The following is a 19,034-nucleotide window of genomic DNA, read 5'->3' as shown; positions in this document are numbered from 1 at the left end:
ACCTAGTTAGGCTTGCCATAACAAAGGGGTTGAATACTTATTGACTGAAGACATTTCAGCTTTCCATTTTTTATTAATTTGAAAAAATAAATACATTGAAAAACATAATTCCACTTTGACATGGGGTACTGTGCATAGGCAAATGACCAAAAATATAAATTTAATCAATTTCAAAATCAGGCTGTAAGACAACAAAATGTGGAAAAAGTCAAGGGATGTGATAACTTTCTGAAGGCACTGTATGTCACATCCTGACCAGTGAAAAGGGTCATTTTGCCATAGTAGTATGGTCAGGGCGTGGCAGGGGGGTTGTTTTGTGTGTTTTGGGGTTGGTTTGTTTCTAGGGGAATTTGTTCTAGTTTTCTATTTCTATGTTTCATTTTCCATGTGTGGCCGAGTATGGTTTCCAATCAGAGACAGGTGTCTTTTGTTGTCTCTGATTGGAAGCCATACTTAGGCAGCCTGTTTTCCTTTGGGTTTTGTGGGTCTTTGCTTTCTGTTTAGTATGTTAGGATACCTGACAGAACTGTTTGGCTGTCGTTTGTTTTTTCTTTGTGAAGTGCTTTTTCATTCTAAAATAAAAGATGAGCACTCACAACGTGCCTTGGTCTGTTCACTACGACGCCTGTGACACTGTAGTTCACCTTCTCAGTCAAGGTGAGCTGATGGAACTTCATAGAAAATGAACGTATTGTGATTTTTTAAAAACTTCTGACACCATATATTAATAAGAAGATGGGACAACATAGTGTTAGCTTTATGAACGTATTTAGTAAGATAAACCGGATATACTTACAGAGCATTATAGATACTGTATTTCATCATACTACAGTGATGAAGCACACTGACCCATTCCATTCTGGCATGCTCTCTAAAAAATAAAATCTATCTCATTATAACTAAAATTCTGTCCCTTCTCAAAATATTATTTGAAATATACACTTGGCTCTCCAACCCTGTTCCTGGAGAGCTACTGTCCTCTAGGTTTTTGCTCCAACCGTAATCTAGCGTACCTGATTTGAATATTTAACTAGTTGATAAGCTGAATCAGGTTAGTTACAACTGGGGTTGGAGTGAAAAGCTACAGGATGGTAGCTCTCCATGAATATGGTTGGAGAGCCCTGCACAAGGCACTTAGATAGTAGCTGAATTCCATTGTGATTACTTTTTGCAGGATTTCATACAAAATGGGTGTGAGATCTCATCGTTGTGAGGTAAAACCTGAAATCTCATTACATTAACATTTTGTGAATATGGCTGATTGAAATAGTAGAATACATGAGGTGCAATTTCGAAACTTGGTTGTGCATCAGCAGTTTTCCTCTTGTCATATGTCACACACTGACAGTCACTCAATTAGCCCCATGTCAGTAAAACTATTTTTGATTGGTAAATGAGTCTAGACAGCGATCTAAACTTCTAGTAATCATGGCTGAATTACTGACCTGGGCATGCAGGGCACATGCTCAGGGGCCCTGACCACCAAGGGGCCCCCACTGATGTTGTTAGTTACTCTCACTCAGATATCATATTAAAATAGCATAAGTCATGGCAAAATGTGTAGAATTGCAGGATGTACTTTTAAAACTGTAAAAAAAAAAAGTGTTATTATAAATATTTTTTCTGCTAACAGATCCATCTGTTCGTATACAATTATAGTTTGTGATCCCAGTGCTGCGTTAATGTGACTTACTGTGTAGCGGTTAACTGTTTAGCTAATATGCTAAGTGTTTGTGGCAATTTTTTATTTTTTTTGCTGTTCTCCGACAGTATTTTGGAGTTTTTAAATTGTATAGAAATGCAGTAAATGAGCTTCAACTTTCTTTAAGAACAATTAAAGTTCTTCTTTACTTCAGTGTAAAACTAACTGGATTCTGCAACAATTATGGATGATAACGCTCCGAAGGTGTATCAGGGGGAGTTGGGATATGCAATAAACACATTTCCAATTCACACATGCATATTAATTCACACTTGTAAATGTGCGAAATAGGACAAATATAAGCACCCACCAAAAATTATTCATATTATTATTCATATTACTATTATTAACTGTGGGGAAGATGGCTCATTATAATACTGTCTGTTCCAGATATCAGGAGTCATAAATAACAGATCTTATAATGAATCACATTCCCTCGATCATTATCCCAGACAACAAGGCCAATACACACAACTACAGTCATTACTACAGACATTACTACAGCAGAAATATCACATGTTCTGTTTAATGCACAGACATCTCAGTGTCATTTTATGCATTTTGCCATGAATATCATTTGATTATGAAAAGCAGCTGCCAGCTACATCAGTGGATCTGGATCAGAAAGAGACAAAAATCGACTCTCTTATGGAGGTACCTTTTTCATCTGTGGTTCCCTCTGTCCCTGTGCCATCCTGTCTGTCAGTGTACGTTCACACCAGGTCTGGTGTGAAGCTAGAGAGATGTGAACATTGTCAAAGAAGGAAAGTACACCTTGCTCCACTTCTAACCCTGAGAACTATATACTAATCTATAGTTCCAGTCCCACTGCTCCGGTGTGTCACTCTGCCGCCAGTCAACGGACACTTAGAGGGAATAGCAGGAAGTCCTGAATATGCCTCATGCATTGGAATCTAAACTGCAGATATGAACAGCTTGGGTAAAAAGATGATGTTACCCACTGAACATCAATGAACAAACAATGAGAGAAATGTTGTCCCTCTGAGCAAGGACAGTGAGTTATGGGTGATATTTGCATCCACTCTCTCATGGTTTGTTTAAACCCAAACCTTGGATATTACTACTCGTGTTCTGAGTGATGTTGACTTAGAGGTCAGTCCATTTTCTCCAATATATATAATGATATTCTTGGGAATGAGCTGGCACCTTTCATAATGGACGTGAGGTGAGGTCACATATTCCCTTCGGTCACCTGGCTGCCACACTGCATGTGGACAGACGCTAGAGAGGCATCAGGGTCACAGCTTTCACATTATCCTTTTATCTGGGGTGAAAAGTTCATCCTGTCCTGACGCTTGGTCAAGTTGAGACAAAGAGGCAGCTAGGGGGACTTCATGCCGTAATGCTAACACATTCACCTGTAATCACGAACAGCAGGTGTAAGACATTGACATTCCTCCCTCATTCACTTTTAATTCGATCTGGTGGCATTCCCCTCTGTATACACCTACTGGCTGAGCATAGGTCAGTGAACCTTAAGTCTATTATATGGACAGTCACACCCCTGCCTCCCCACTCTCCCCTCCTTACTGGTCTGTCATTATCTGTTTTCTAATACATGTATAGGGTGCACTGTGACACTGGTCTGTCAAAGGTCAGATCCACTAGTCCAGCAATTGGTCACAGGCAGGTAGAGCAAGTAATGAGTATTGACGACGGGGAGCTGAGCCATTCATTACAGTATGATTCAGACATCGGGCTTTTCAGAACATTGAGTTCCTGTTCCTGTGGATCCATAAAATTGTTTGTAGTATGGATCAAGACATTTTGCCAATGGTAGGAGAGGAGCATGATGAGTGGCATGCTGATTCCATGGCGTCACAGATTAATTGCTTTCTCGGTCTGATTGTGTTATAATGCAGAGAAGGCTTCAATAGTACCAATATTAGCACAGTTTATATGCGCCATTTAGCAAAGTGCAGCCATTATTGTAATTCTAAATCTTGTTTATCAATAGGTCAATACTTCCATAGCCAGGTAGTGTAGGATTTAAAAATGTGATGCATGTTCTGTTGACCCAAAGATGCACTTCTGTACACAGAGCATTAACACAGAAGCACACAGCATATTAGTATTCAAAACTGCCAGTGGGTGAAAATGTCTCTGAATTTCAACATCATGTTCTTTATTTTATTATTCCTGCTTCTCATTTCAGTAAGGCTTAGATACACAATGAGAGAGAGAGAGAGAGAGAGAGAACTCTACCCTCGTGTTGGGTGACAAAGCAACCACCCACAAATAATGTTAATGTGTATACTGATGGAATGACATTGTAGTGAAGGGTGACTACAAACAAATCAACACTATTGACATTTCAGTTTAATGAATGCATTTAATGGATTAATGGAATGTGGTTTTATATGGAGTAAACAACAACGACAAGCTTTTAATGTGCATTGTTTTATCCATTGAGCAGACACGGTAATACACAGCAGTAAACGGGGTCTGAATGCATAGAGTTCTCTATTCCTAGTATCAGATATTACACTTGACAGTGTAACAGGGGAGACTGCTGGCTTACTGCGTCTGGCGTCTAATGGTTTTAAATACCAGGCCCAGCGGGCCCACAGACACAGAGGATACACAATACAGCTGATGAGTGGATCAGATGAGATGAGAGTCTATTATACATATATTCCTGCTAGGTTCCTGCTAGAGATGATCATCTGTTGAGTGGAATTGGATACGGGGGAGCATCAAAGGCAACGTCAAGGAACCGACTGCTGTATATGAACTGAGGCCGCCTGCCTGGCTCCGTCAGTCACACAGAGAGAGACAGAGAGAGAGACTCATAGACCCAGCCCAGAAATGGGGAACTCCGTATGAACTTGATGCAGAGATAACTTGATAAGACTGATATTCTATATGGTATTCTGCGAATTTCAACTACAGATGTTTATTAAAAGTAATTGACAGTTTTTTTCTTAGCTAACCATCTAAATGGTTCGTTTGTAGACTTGGCATGCTGATAACTTGTCTGTGTTATCTTAAATAAGACATCTCATTTTTATCCCCCCCACCATAAAAAGCCATGAAATAAACCTTTCACTTTTCTTTGCTGATAGGGGATAAGTGGTTGTCTCACCTAGCTATCTTAAGATGAATGTACTAACTGTAAGTTGCTCTGTACAAGAGCGTCTGCTAAATGACAAAAATGTCAAATGAAAAACATTTGTTGATATAGCCCTATTGGATTGAGGCTATGTTTAGTGCTTTTAATTGACACCTCCCTTTGTAGGGCTCAACAGCTGCCCAGACAGACAGTGTTAGACGTGTGACAGCCTGTGAGACACTAACAGAGTCATGACACTCCAAGCTTTTTTTAGCCTTTATCAGACCTACTTCCTCCAGTTCTTTCATGTTTCAGCCTGAGAAGTACATCTGCTGGATCTGCTTCTGGCACTGTCTACTGCCACCTATTCTGCATTTTGTTTTACATCAGTTTAATCATCGTCATTGACCCAGAATTAGAACACACTCATAATTATTTTTGTGCAAAATTAAAGATTCTGCTAAGCAACTGGCCACAGCATCTCTTCTTCTCTTCCATCCCCTGATTTAGGCTACTCTATGTGTCAGGTTGGCTTTAAAACCATCTCAGTCAAAGATGTCCCACACTGACCCCCACACCGACCCATTTTATTCGTACACCCAATCAAAGGATCAGAGAATGAATCTATTACTGAAAGCATAAGCTACAGCTGGCTAGCACTGCAGTGCATTAAATGTGGTGAGTAGTTGACTCAAAGAGAGAGAAAGACAATAGTTAAACAGTTTTGAACAAATATATTTCTTCCAAAATTAAGGAGAAGCAAGAGAGAGAGAGCTAGCTACATTTGGTTGTCTTTTTTTAACTTTCAAATTCACTTAGCTAGCTGAATGCAGTTAGCTAGTTTAGCCTACTCAAACACCTGGCTCAAACAGAGAGGGATGTTATGTTAGCTAGCTGGCTATTGCTATCCAACACTGGAACTCTTCCAAGTCAAGGTAAGCTTTTGGTTTAATAAATGTATTGCCGCCAGGGCCCGCCGGTGCAACTGCTAATTCTGACTGTACATTGTACTGCATGTTTGTAGCGGGTTTACTAGTGTGTTAGAACCAGTAGCTATGTTGACTATGAGGTGACAACAATGTAGGCTGTGCGTAGCGGTTAGCAGTCATGATATGGTTTGGCTTGGAAAGGTTTTTTCGCCTGGTCACAGACAGCTGATGTGTTGTGCACTGAAGTTCCACAAGCGAAGGGAAAAGGTGGGAGGAGGAGAGTACACAGATAGTTGCAAGGAGCAAAGTGAGCAAAGTGGAGCAAAGGGATCATGCTGTTTGTATGTGGCTGCTATGAAAGTGAACTGTGTTTGTGTGTGATCAGGGGTGTATTCATTCTGCAGATTCTGTTGAAAGACTGTCCTTAAATGGAAGCAAACGGAACGAAACGGGGATAAACATACCTGAATTTGTCCAATGGAAACTCTCATTTGCAACTGTTGGACTAATTATTACACCTTAGATCAGCTAGATGCAGGCAAGAGTTTGCAAGGTGGTATTGAATGTGTCACTGTCTGTCACCTTGATTACTCAAAATTCTCGACCTGTGCACCTGCGATGTAAACTTTAATTCATAGGCTACGTTGTAGCAACCTCATGATGGGTACAGGGAAAATTTGAGTAACATGCAGGAGTATAAACCTATCGATGTTACATTGAACTGGGTGAATGGAATATGAATGACAGTTACCCAATATGCTGTAATAGAAATAAGGCGAAGCTCATAACAAAAAAGAATCTTTCTCCCTCATCTTAAACGGTAACGACCGCCACTGGTTTACACTGAGAAAAACTGCCCCATGTTCCAACCGAATGTGTGTTCCTATATATCCTCTCCCTTGTTTAATTAAAACGAGTGAATTCATAATCACTTATAACACAGACCCCCTCAGAGCATTTAATTTAAACATTTCCATTCACTAAATCACTTTCCCTACGTCAGAGAACAGTGTTCTCAGAGAAGGACCCACGGGCGAGCTACTGTGTAAAGCCACCCTGTAGGCATGCTGAAATGCATCCATCAACTAAAATACAAGAGGGAATATGCTACATGTTCTCAGTGCTATGCCTGAATCAATTCTCAGTTTGCAGTCATTAAAAGTGAAGGCTCAGCACTGTGTGCATTAGCATTAGCCCTAATGGACACATTACCTCAAAATACTCCAAAGGCCACTGTGTCACCCACATAGTGTACGCAGACACAATCACAGACATGCACACGTGCACGCACAGACACACGCACACACAAGATGCCTCTGGCCACGTTTACTCAAACAAAAACCCACTGGGCACAGACATCATTTCAACATCTATTCCACGTTGGCTCAACGCAATTTCATTAAAATGACGTGGAAACAACGTCTATTCAACCAGTGTATGCCCAATGGGAAACAAAGCCCATAGGTTTTTTTAAACTAATTTCTTTACACACAAGAGTGTGAATTCTAAATCATTAGTCAGTGAGAAGACGGCTTTATGTGATGTACAAAGGGATTCTCCCTCTCCACACGCCTGATTCCAAGTTACCCACCGACAGCCACTGCCAATCTGCCTTAATTGCCTCACATGTAAAGGGAGAGCTGAGAGACAGAACTCGCTGCCCTCGCCTTTCTTACACTGAGCTCAAACAGCTACCATGGTAGAGAGAAAACACTCCACCTGGATATCAGAAAAGAAGAGAGCACACCGTGTTTACAACCCAACCTAGAATGTAACTTCTCTCCTCAGTCCTCACAACAAAAGAGGCAGGCATCCCTCAAAGATGAAAACAGTGTGTCGTTTGACGTAGTAAGTGTGAACTTTCTCATCCTTCAGTCTCTTGACTGTAGATCTACTCAACATGATGATGTTGTTTTTAAATTGCTTGCTTTTTGTTGTTGTTTACTTTACAGTTCTTTGAGATTTCTTTATATAATGAATAGTGCTATTAAATCTGAATAAATGATTAATATTATAATAAACTATCACACAAAACCATACAAGCTCATGTGTGTCTTCCTGCATGACTATGGAAAGGACAATGTAAGGATATAAATACACACTTTTAAAGTGAAAAAAAGAGGTCCACACAGAGCAGAAAGAGAGAAAGAGAGAACTACTAGTTATAAGACCAGCTTTTTCAACTCACCTTTTTTGAGCCTGTAAAGGAGGGTCTTTCCCGTTCCTCCGTTCAGTCAATGTTTACTCTTTGTTTACTCTTCCTTTGTTGCAGCTTGACACAAATACATCCTCACCCTAAGGACCTGATCTAAATCAACAGCGCGTGAGGGAGAGAGGCAGGAAGGAAATGCCAAAGAAGAAGAAAAGAGCACTCTCCTCAAGTCCTCTGCACTGTATCCAACTGGTTAGAGCTCAGCGATAGTGTGTGAGAGAGAGAGAGAGAGAGAGAGAGAGAGAGAGAGAGAGAGAGAGAGAGAGGGAGAGAGGGAGAGAGCTAGAGAGATGAAGCGATACTGCGTGAGTGAGTGAGTGAGAGAGCGAGCGGCGAGCGAGTAAGAGAGAGAGGAGGGTAGCAAGCAGTGTTCACACTAGGGTGACTCTTTAGCCCCGTTTATACCTGACATTTACATGCGTCCTTCGTCCTGATCTTTTCTTGATCTAGTCTGTTTACACTTGTGAAATTGGGATCACAATCAGTTCACAATGCGTATTTTAATCGTCTACACGTGTCTGAAAATGTGATTGAAATCGAATGTGGACATTTTCCAGACACGGCACGCATGTTAGCACCAGGTATAAACAGGGCTTCTGTCTTGCGTTGCGTGTGTGTGTGTTTCCTTGTTTTTGTGTGTGTGTTTCATTTTGCGAGCTATGGCATTTCTCACATGTTGTCTGAAACAGAAGCCACAGGGTCAGCTGCTGTCACCGCTGTCTCTGTCTCTTATCCCATTCATACCAAGACAAAAAAACGGCAACTTTAGCATGCCGTCTTCTTTTTACTGCCTTTTCTTTGTATCAGAAAGATATTGCCAGTAACAAAGCCTGTACTTTTATTTCCACCGAACGAGGTAGTCATGAATGCGGTATTATGTTTTAAAGTCCTGTCAACGGCTCAGTATAAAATGTAAATCATCTTACCGGCTTTGGCACACATTAAATCATGAACATTCTATTGTTGTCCGACATCGTCCTTGTCAGTATGTAAAAGTATAAACAAATAAATGGGGGATTATATAAACATTGCCCAGCTTCTTTTTTTTCTTCTTCAGGCAACATACTGTGAATCCTGTGTGAATTAGTTATCTGTTTCTATATTTCACTCTCTATCACAGCTGTCTCTCTCTCTCTCTTTCCCCTCTCATTCTTTATCTCTGGCTCTCTCTCCCCGCACCCTCGCTCTCCCTCTCTCTTCTCCTCCTCCTCGATTCCCCACAGTTCATTTGCATCCCAGAGAGAGTTATAATCTAATCTCCGTTGCAAATGGAAATGAATCACACACAACACACATACGTGCAGTCACACATGCACACACACCTGCACACACATGCAATGGATGGCTTTGGATTGAATCTCAGAAGCAGTGGATGTTGTTCCCACCCCACCATGAGAGGTCCTTGCTGTCTGTTTAACTGGGCGGGGAATGGCATGGGCATTGTAAATAGCACTCTGTCATCTCTCTACAGGTCTCTGATTTATGATGTGACACATGTGCCCTGTAACAGAATTGAGGCTGTAAGTGCTTCTCTTCCCAGGATAGTTAATGTAATGCACAGCACCATGCTACAGAATGCACAGAAAGCCCCTTGCCATCCATATTAGACGTCAAGTGGAAGGTGATTTAGATGCCACCCAACAGACATGGTTGTACAGATGTAGGATCTTCATTTGAGCCAGTTTGCTACAGAAGGAAAATAATCCTGCAGTTTTCAGGAAATGTGAATTATTATTAGGATTATAATTAATGGACATTTTTATAGGGGTTGATACATTTTTTGTAAGGGAAAATCGGGTCAGAAATGTGGAAGTGACAAACTTCAGAAGCCTTTTTAAACCTCAAATACACTACAAGTTTAAATTGTCCGGCATTGCAGGATCGTTTTCCTGCAACAGGGTGATCAAATTAAGATCCTACATCTGTACATATACACTGTGTGTTGATAAAGTGCCATAATTCCCCCTATGCCACACACACAGCACCCGAAGATGAAGTGAAGGGGGAACTTTTTAAAGAGGAAAGATGGGAACATATGGCACTGCTATCATCTTGATGTGTGCATAAAAGTGGTTTGGCGTGTGGGTGGCACCTGCACACTGACTGAGAGACGAGACACTACAGGCAAAGCGTCAATACAGGACTAAGATCGAATCGTACTACACCAGCTCCGACGCTCATCGGATGTGGCAGGGCCTGCAAACTATTACAGATTACAAAGGGAAGCACAGCCGAGAGCTGCCCAGTGACAAGAGCCTACCAGACGAGCTAGATAACTTCTATGCTCGCTTCGAGGCAAGTAACACTGAAACATGCATGTTCCGGACGACTGTGTGATCACGCTCTCCGCAGCCGATGTAAGTAAGACCTTTAAACAGGTAAACATTCACAACGACGCAGGGCCAGACGGATTATCAGACATGTACTCCGAGCATGCGCTGACCAACTAGCAAGTGTCTTCACTGACATTTTCAACCTCTCCCTGTCCGAGTCTGTAATACCAACATGTTTTAAGCAGACCACCATAGTCCCTGTGCCCAAGAACACTAAGGTAACCTGGCTAAAGTACTACCGACCCGTAGCACTCACATCTGTAGCCATGAAATGCTTTGAAAGGCTGGTCAAGTCTCACATCAACACCATTATCCCAGAAACCTTAGACCCACTCCAATTTGCATACCGCACCAACAGATCCACAGATGATGCAGTCTCTATTGCACTCCACACTGCCCTTTCCCACCTGGACAAAAGGAACACCTACAGAGTTCCCGCTCAGCCCAGTCAAAACTGTTCGATGCTCTGGCACCCCAAAGGTGGAACAAGCTCCCACACGACGCTAGGACTGCGGAGTCAATCACCACCTTCCGTAGACACCTGAAACCCCACCTCTTTAAGGAATACCTGGGATAGGATATAGTAATCCTTCTAACCCCCCCCCCCCCAAAAAAAAAGATATAGATGTACTATTGTAAAGTGGTTGTTCCACTGGATATCATAAGGTGAATGCACCAATTTGTAAGTCGCTCTGGATAAGAGCGTCTGCTAAATGACGTAAATGTAAATGTAAAAATGTGAGAATGCTATTAATTGACTACAGGTCAGCATTTAACACCATAGTGCCCTCAAAGCTCATCACTAAGCTAAGGACCCTGGGACTAAACACCTCCCACTGCAACTGGATCCTGGACTTCCTGACAGGCCGTCCTCAGGTGGTAAGGTTAGGTAACAACACATCCACCCCACTGATCCTCAACACAGGGGCCCCTCAGGGGTGCGTGCTCAGTCCCCTCCTGTACTCCCTGTTCACTCATGCCTGCACGGCCAGGCACGACTCCAACACCATCATTAAGTTTGCCGATGACACAACAGTGGTACAGTAGGCCTAATCACAGACAATGATGAGACAGCCTATAGGGAGGACAGCAACCTCACCTTCAACGTGATCAAGACAAAGGAGATGATTGTGGACTACAGGAAAAGGAGGACCGAGCACACCCCCATTCTCATCGACGGGGCTGTAGTGGAGCAGGTTGAGAGCTTCAATTTCCATGGCGTCCACATCACCAACAAACAAACATGGTCCAAGCACACCAAGACAGTCGTGAAGAGGGCACGACAAAACCTATTCCCCCTCAGGAGACAGAAAAGATATGGCATGGGTCCTCAGATCCTCAAAAGGTTTTACAGCTGCACAATTGAGAGGATCCTGACGGGTTGCATCATTGCCTGGTATGGCAACTGCTCGGCCTCCGACCGCAAGGCACTACAGAGGGTAGTGTGTACGGCCCAGTACATCATACTTCCTTCCATCCAGGACCTCTATACAAGGCGGTGTAAGAGGAAAGCCCTAAACATTGTCAAAGACTCCAGCCACCCAAGTCATAGACTGTCCGCTCTGCTACTGCACGACAAGCGGTACCTGAGTGCCAAGTCTAAGTCCAAGAGGCTCCAAGAGCTTATACCCCCAAGCCATAAGACTCCTGAACAGCTAATCAAATGGCTACCCAGACTATTTGCATTGCCCTCCCTGATAAAGGCCAGTGTCAGTCAGAGAGAGGCAAGAGGCAGGACCAGACCAGAGCATGTAGGGAGCCCTACAGGGAATGGACGCTACTGTAATGCATGTTTAAAAAAAATTGTATTTCACCTTTATCTAACCAGGTAGGCCAGTTGAGTACAAGTTCTCATTTACAACTGCGACCTGGTCAAGATCAAGCAAAGCAGTGCAACACAAACAACAACATAGAGTTACACATGGAATAACCTGTTAGGGCTAGGGGGCAGTATTTACACCGCCGGATAAAAAACGTACCCGATTTAATCTGGTTACCACTCCTACCCAGTAACTAGAATATGCATATACTTATTACATATGGATAGAAAACACCCTAAAGTTTCTAAAACTGTTTGAATGGTGTCTGTGAGTATAACAGAACTCAAATGGCAGGTCAAAACCTGAGAGATTCCTTTACAGGAAGTGGCCTGTCTGACCATTTCTGGAACTTCTTTGCCATCTCTATCTTTTACTAAGGATCTCTGCTCTAACGTGACACTTCCTACGTCGTCCATAGGCGCTCAGAGCCCGGGAAAAACCTGAATGTCGTCATCCCAGCCCCAGGCTGAAACACATTATCGCCTTTCTCAAGTGGCCGATCAAGGGACTCTGGGCTTAGGCGCGTGACCTGACCGCCCCCGTCTTTGTGATTTTTTCCTCTGTTTGCCGAAAAGGAGATTCCCGGTCGGAATATTATCGCTTTTCTACGAGAAAAATGGCATAAAAATTGATTTTAACCTGTTGGGGCTCGGGGGCAGTATTGAGACATTTTGAAAAAAATATGTGCCCATTTTTAACTGCCTCCTACACCAACTCAGAAGCTAGGATATGCATATTATTAACACATTCGGATAGAAAACACTCTGAATTTTCTAAAACAGTTTGAATGGTGTCTGTAAGTATAACAAAACTCATATTGCAGGCAAAAACCTGTGAAAAATAGATTTAAAAAAATGTGAATTTTGTGACTGTACTATTTAGTGTCATTGTTTTATAGATACCATAGTGAGAAAGGATTCATTTCGCAACACCTACGGCTTCCACTAGATGTCAACGATCTTTATAAAGTTGTTTGAAGCGTCTATGATAAACAGAGAGCAAATTAGAATCCAAGGAAGTTGACATGTCATCACTTCATTTTTTTGCGCCTGCGCATAAATCTGAGAAACGTGAGTTTTGTCTTCATTGTTTATCTCGACATAGGATAGGTTGTGTGAAAATATTACTGATGTTTAACGTTAAAAATGGACCAAAAGATTAATGCTAAACAACATTTGACATGTTTGAACGAACATAAATAGATTATTTACTAGGTTTTTTTAGCTTTTCGGCGTGATTTTACAGTCCCCCACCACGTTTTGTGGGAGCATAATGAACGCTAAGTACTTGGTGTTATTTGGACATAAATTATGAACTTTGTCAAAAGAAACCACATTTGTTCCGGACCTGTGATGCCTTCCGGACCTGGGATGCCAGTCTTCTGATGGAGATAATCAAAGGTAAGGGGATATTTACAATGTTATTATCGATTTTAGATGATGCTAACTGTATAGCATAGCCTGTTGTTCTTAGCATAGCACCCCGTTTATTGCAAAATGTGATTTCCCAGTAAAGTTATTTTGAGATCTGGCCATTCGGTAGCAATTACGAGATGATAATATATTATTCTTTGAATGACAATATTATAATTTACCAATGTTTTCGAATAGTAATTTTGTTATGTTCACCGGAAGCATTTCAGAGAAGAAAAAAATCTGAATTTCACGCTACTGTAAAATGCTGTTTTTGGATATAAATATGAACTTGATGGAACAAAAAATGCATGTATTGTATAACATAATGTCCTAGGAGTGTCATCTGATGGAGATTGACAAAAGTTAGTGCATAATTCAAGCTGGTTTCTGCTTTTGGTGACGCCTGACCTTGAATTGAAAATGGATGTTTGTACTTTTGTGGCTATGTACTGTCCTAACATAATCTAACTTTATGCTTTTGCCGTAAAGCCTCTTTGAATATCGAACAATGTGGTTAGATTAAGGAGATGTTTATCATTTAAATTGTGTAAAATAGTTGATTGTTTGAGAAATTGAAATTATTAGATTTTTGATGTTTTGAATTTCCAGCCTTGTTAGCAATCCCGGCTCGGGGTTCATTGCTAACCTGTAAACAGCGGTTGACATGCTTCGAAGTACGGTAATGGAATATTTAGATTTTTTTTGTCACGAATTGCGCCATGCGCGTGACCCTTCTTTACCATTTCGGATAGTGTCTGGAACGCACGAACAAAACGCCGCTATTCGGATATGACGATGGATTATTTTCGACCAAACCAACATTTGTTATTGAAGTAGCAGTCCTGGGAGTGCATTCTGACGAAGACAACAAAAGGTAATCAAACTTTTATAATAGTAAATATGATTATGGTGAGTGCTAAACTTGCCGGGTGTCTAAATAGCTAGCCCGTGATGCCTGGGCTATGTACTTAGAATATTGCAAAATGTGCTTTCACCAAAAAGCTATTTTAAAATCGGACATATCGAGTGCATAGAGGAGGTCTGTATCTATAATTCTTAAAAAAATTGTTATGCTTTTTGTGAACGTTTATCGTGAGTAATTTAGTAAAATGTTAGCGAATTCCCCGGAAGTTTCGTCCCGCCTAGCCCAGAGAGGATAAACAACCATACAGTCAATAACACAATAGAAAAGTCTATATACTGTAAGGGGTGCGTAACCGGTGGCAGGGAAGTCAGACGCAGGAGAGCAGAACTAAGTAATAGCCAAAGCAGTTTAATAGCAAAACCAACGGCATCAAGAGTAACAAGACATGGGTACAAAACCCGTCATGCATCAGTCAGCATGTGCAGAAGCACTTACAATAAACAATACCACACAAAGACATGGGGGGAACAGAGGGTTAAATACACAACATGTAATGAGGGAATGAAAACCAGGTGTGTGGGAAAACAAGACAAAACAAATGGAAAATGAAAAAGGGATCGTCGATGGCTAGAAGACCGGTGACGTCGACCGCCGAACACCGCCCGAACAAGGAGAGGAACCGACTTCGGTAGAAGTCATGACAGTACCCACCCCTTGAAGCGCAGCTCCAGCAGCGCGCCGACACCGGCCTCGGGGACGACCCGGAGGGCGAGGCGCAGGGCGATCTTGATGGAGACGGTGGAACTCCCTCAGGCACCCCGTAGTGCCGGAAGACGTGTGTAAACAAGGACTCCGCAGTCTGTAGGGCCGTAGGGAGACCAGGCAGCGGGAGGAGACGGCAGGACTTAGAAAAATGGTCCACATCGACCAGGATCGTGGTGTTACCCTGTGAGGGAGGTAGATCGGTAAGGAAATCCCCCGACAGGTGCGACCAAGGCCGTTGTGGAACGGGTAAGGGGTGTAACTTACCTCTGGGCAGGTGCCTAGAAGCTTTACACTGGGCACACACCGAGCAGGAAGAAACAAACCCTCACGTCCTTAGCCAAGGTGGGCCACCAGTACTTCCCACTCAGACAGCGCACCGTCCGACCGATGCCTGGATGACCAGAGGAGGGTGACGTGTGGGCCCAATAGATCAGCCGGTCACGGACAGCTAACGGAACGTACAGATGCCCAGCGGGACACTGGAGGGGAGTGGGCTCTGCACGTAGCACCCGCTCAATGTCCGCGTTCAGCTCCCACACTAACGGCGCCACCAGGCAGGAGGCCGGGAGTATAGGGGTAGGATCCATGGGCTGCTCCTCTGTGTCATACAACCAGGATAGTTCGTCTGCCTTAGCGTTCTGGGAACCTGGTCTGTAAGAGAGGGTGAAAACAAAACGGGTGAAAAACATGGCCCACCTTGCCTGGCGAGGGTTCAGTCTCCTCGCCGCCTGGATGTACTCCAGGTTGCGGTGGTCAGTCCAGATGAGAAAAGGGTGTTTAGCCCCCTCAAGCCAATGTCTCCACGCCTTCAAATCCTTGATGACAGCCAACAGCTCCCGGTCCCCCACGTCATAGTTTCGCTCCGCCGGGCTGAGCTTCCTCGAGAAGAAGGCACAGGGGCGGAGCTTTGGTGGCGTACCCGAGCGCTGAGAGAGCACGGCTCCTATCCCAGCCTCGGACGCGTCCACCTCGACAATGAACGCCATAGAGGGATCCAGATGGGCCAGCATGGGAGCCGAGGTAAACAGAGCACTCAGGTGACCAAAGGCCCTGTCCGCCTCAGCCGAACACTGCAAACGTACCGGTCCCTCCTTCAGCAGTGAGGTAATGGGAGCCGCTACCTGACCAAAACCCCGGATAAACCTCCGGTAGTAATTGGCAAACCCTAGAAACCACTGCACCTCCTTTACCGTGGTGGGAGTTGGCCAATTATGCACGGCTGAGATGCGGTCACTCTCCATCTCCACCCTGAGGTGGAAATGCAGTACCCTAGGAAGGAAACGGACTGTTGGAAGAACAGGCATTTCTCAGCCTTGGCCTACAGGTCATGCTCCAACAGTCGACCAAGCACCTTGCGCGCCAGGGACACATGCTCGGCCCGTGTAGCGGAGTATATCAGAATGTCATCAATATACACCACTACACCCTGCCTGTGCAGGTCCCTGAAAATCTCATCTACAAAGGCTTGGAAGACTGATGGAGCATTCATCAACCCGTACGGCATGACGAAGTACTCATAATGCCCTGAGGTTGTACTGAACGCCGTCTTCCACTCGTCTCCCTCCCGGATACGCACCAGGTTGTAAGCACTCCGGAGATCAAGTTTGGTGAAGAAGCGCGCCCCGTGCATTGGCGATAAGAGGTAGCGGGTAACTGTACCTCACAGTTATCTGATTAAGACCTCGATAGTCAATACACGAGCGCAGACCTCCCTCCTTCTTCACAAAAAAGAAACTCAAGGAGGCGGGTGAAGTGGAGGACCGAATGTACCCCTGACGCAGGGATTCGGAGACATATGTTTCCATAGCCACCGTCTCCGCCTGTGACAGGGGATACACGTGACTCCTGGGAAGTGCGACGTCTACCAGGAGATTTATCGCACAATCCCCCCGTCGATGGGGTGGTAATTGAGTCACCTTCTTTTTGGAGAAGGTGAGAGCCAAATCGACATATTCGGTGGGAATGCGCACGGTGGAGACCTGGTCTGGACTTTCCACCGTAGTAGCACCACTCATCCAAGATGGCATAGCAGTCAGACGTCCTTTGTCCTCCTCTTGTCGTGTCCCGTGTATATATATATATTTACATATTTTCTTCGCATATCTTTTTACATATTTTTTTTCTTCTAAAAACTCAACCTCAAAACACTCTTCTGCAACCGCCTCACCAATTTTAAAAAAGTATTATTTACCTCAAATCTGAAATCCACAACAGAAGCTAGCCAGTTCACTGGCTAACGTTGGAGTTCAGCTAGCCACGGTTAGCGGTCATCAGCTATCCATTAGCTCGGAAAGCTATCGCCAGTTTTGTACAGTGCGACTCAGACCAGAGCATACCAGAACCATTCTCTCTCCATATCCCCGGATTTCTACTGCAGGCTCTGGACATTTACACCTGGATCTTGCAGCTACCTAGCTGCTACCTGAGTGACTATTGGCAAACGTCGGTCCCGGAGCTAACATAAATTATTCCGGAGCTAGCCAGCTGAAGAGTTCCATCAGCCACTCCTGGGTTACAATCACCTATCCGGACCCGTTTTACTGCCGATGTGGAGCCCCATCGGGCCTTCACGACTGGACTACCGACGTTATCTGCCCGAGGCAGTTATCCAACTGTCCCCTCTGTCGCGACGTAACCTGAACGCCCATCTGCGGCCCGCTAATCGTTAGCTGTCTTATCGGCTGCTATCTGAATAGGTCTATCGGACAATTTTCTTGGCCACTATAAACTATTTTGCCAATTGAACTGGTCCCCCCTACCACACGGAACCCCACTAATCTACAGACGGAAACGCACGAGGTGGCTAAACACAGACCTCCCTCCATCTTCTACCAGCTTGCTACCTATGGCTCGGCTAGCTGTCTAATTCTCACTGGACCCTTTGATCACTCAGCTAAGCATGCCTCTCCTTAATGTCAATATGCCTTGTCCATTGCTGTTCTGGTTAGTGTTTATTGGCTTATTTCACTGCAGAGCTTCTAGCCCTGCTCATTATACCTTATCCAACATTTCAGTTCCTCCACCCACACATGCTATGACATCTTCTGGTTTCAATGATGTTTCTAGAGACAATATCTCTCTCATCATCACTCAATGCCTAGGTTAACCTCCACTGTATTCACATCCTACCATACCTTTGTCTGTACATTATACCTTGAAGCTATTTTATCGCCCCCAGAAACCTGCTCCTTTTACTCTCTTTCCGGACGTCACAGACGACCAATCCTCATACCTTTTAGCCGTACCCTTATCCTCCTCCTCCTCTGTTCCTCTGGTGATGTAGAGGTGAATCCAGGCCCTGCAGTGCCTAGCTCCACTCCTATTCCCCAGGCGCTCTCTTTTGATGACTTCTGTAACCGTAATAGCCTTGGTTTCATGCATGTTAACATTAGAAGCCTCCTCCCTAAGTTTGTTTTATTCACTGCTTTAGCACACTCTGCCAACCCGGATGTCCTAGCCGTGTCTGAATCCTGGCGTAGGAAGTCCACCAAAAACTCTGAAATCTTCATTCCTAAATACAACATTTTCCGACAAGATAGAACGCCAAAGGGGCCGGTGTTGCAATCTACTGCAGAGATAGGACAGAACTCTGCAGGCTACTATCCAGGTCTGTACCCAAACAATTTGAACTTCTACTTTTAAAAATCCATCTCTCTAAAAACAAGTCTCTCACAGTTGCCGCCTGCTATAGACCACCCTCGGCCCCCAGCCGTGCTCTGGACACCATATGTGAACTGATTGCCCCCCATCTATCTTCAGAGCTCGTGCTGCTAGGTGACCTAAACTGGGACATGCTTAACACCCCAGCCATCCTACAATCCAAGCTTGATGCCCTCAATCTCACACAAATTATTAATGAACCCACCAGGTACCACCCCAAAGCCGTAAACACGGGCACCCTCATAGATATCATCCTAACC

At 43.9% G+C, this 19,034-nt stretch overlaps 1 protein-coding gene across 1 annotated transcript in view; it reads right to left on the bottom strand.

Annotated features, from left to right (window-relative positions):
* Positions 1-8,148, bottom strand: part of LOC106584473 (protein shisa-like-1a) — a 43,375-nt gene extending 35,227 nt beyond the window's left edge. The window contains exon 1 of the mRNA XM_014169841.2: positions 7,893-8,148. The gene's annotated coding sequence lies outside the window, so the exon portion shown is untranslated. The remainder of the gene's footprint in view (positions 1-7,892) is intronic.
* Between the last annotated feature and the right edge of the window lie 10,886 nt (positions 8,149-19,034).

Source organism: Salmo salar, chromosome ssa23 (genome assembly GCF_905237065.1).
Source record: "Salmo salar chromosome ssa23, Ssal_v3.1, whole genome shotgun sequence".
In the NCBI taxonomy this organism is placed as follows: Eukaryota; Metazoa; Chordata; class Actinopteri; order Salmoniformes; family Salmonidae; genus Salmo; species Salmo salar.
This window is presented reverse-complemented; position numbering and strand designations above follow the sequence as displayed.